This window comes from Chenopodium album, chromosome 1 (assembly GCF_948465745.1).
Source record: "Chenopodium album chromosome 1, dcCheAlbu1.1, whole genome shotgun sequence".
NCBI lineage: Eukaryota > Viridiplantae > Streptophyta > Magnoliopsida > Caryophyllales > Amaranthaceae > Chenopodium > Chenopodium album.
Genome location: NC_137834.1, coordinates 21,321,646 through 21,323,051, shown reverse-complemented (window position 1 = coordinate 21,323,051; position 1,406 = coordinate 21,321,646). Strand labels below are relative to the sequence as shown.

At 42.0% G+C, this 1,406-nt stretch overlaps 1 non-coding gene across 1 annotated transcript; it reads right to left on the bottom strand.

Annotated features, from left to right (window-relative positions):
- Positions 1–875: 875 nt before the first annotated feature.
- Positions 876–982, bottom strand: LOC145564626 (small nucleolar RNA R71). The gene has a single exon (XR_014094870.1). It is a non-coding gene; the product is annotated as a small nucleolar RNA R71 (small nucleolar RNA).
- Positions 983–1,406: the final 424 nt, after the last annotated feature.

Below are 1,406 nucleotides of genomic sequence, written 5' to 3'. Positions count from 1 at the left end.
TTGTAGTTTTAGGGTTCTACTCAACAAAACCAACAAAAACAATCTCCTTTTCACTCTTGCATTAGTGATATTTGATGTTGAATTAGCATGCTTCCCTAGTGGTTTGACCCTTTACTTGCCACTAACTAGTTTAGTGTAGGTTTAGGTATTATAAATAATTAATTTGGCTAGGGTAGTAGCTTAACGACCTATCTATCTTCGATCAAATTTTGGCGCCGTTGCCGGGGAGGCGGCTTGTTTAGCGAATTTTATTGCTTTTGTTAGAGTCATTTTGCTTTCTTTTCTTTTTGTTTTTTTTTGTCTTATAGTCCTTGTCATTGCTAATTGTTTTCTTAGCTTTGGTGAATGCTTGGGAGGTCTCAAGGAGCACCCTCACATCAAATTGACCACGAAATCAACCTAACCTTGAGACAAGTCCGTAGGCTTTATCAAGACGAGGGAAGAGGTTTTGGTGATATAGTTGATAGTGAGAGTGATACTTACTCTTCAAGTTCACCACGCGAATCAATGGCGGGACAAGAGAATGATAGTTCAAAAATCCGGAGGATTATGAACTCACGGGAGGAATTTTTCTACCCGTCACGGAAACCAACTTCTCAATCCATCCACAATATACTCGGATGGTCCAATCGGAGCAATTTTCCGGAAGTGCAAGTGAGGACCCTATTGAAAATTTCGACCGATTCCTTGAATTGTGCGCAATGATGCAAACCAATGAAGTGAGTCAAGACTACATTCGTATGCACCTTTTCCGGCAATCTCTCACCGGACGAGCAAAGAAATAGCTAAATCAAGTAAAGCCTAACACTCTCACAACATGGAGGGAGGTGGTAAAGGCGTTCTTGAAGCGCTTTATCTCCGAAGAGAAGACCGCCGAAATGAGAAGGAAAATTGCATCGTTTGAGCAAGGGGCCGATGAAAGTCTTGGTGAAGCATGGGAGAGATTCAAGGAGTTGGTACAAGCATGTCCCCACCATGAGTTTAATCAAGGGTTGCTCATTCGGTTTTTCTACGACGGATTGGAGCCCATGTCAAGAGCTAATTTGTATGCGGGGGCTTGTGGTCAATTAATCAAGATCCCTCAAATCAAGTTGAAGCCACAATAGAAGAGGTAGCAAAGAATTACTCTTGGGGGGCCGAAGAAGAAACGCTCCAAAGAGAGGTGGTATTTACGAATTGGAGAAAGTTGATCAATTACAACATCAAATTGATCAACTAACAAAAGGGCTTTCCAAGTTGAATACGAGTGTGAATGCAAGTTCAAGTGGTGGAGCAAGCTCTTCTCAAGTTAACTCTTTCTCTTGTCAAAATTGTGGAGGAACGAACCATGATACATCCTATTGTGGAGGTTTAAGCCCCGAACATGTAGCGGCTTACAACACAAGGCAAGAGGAATTTAGAGGAAG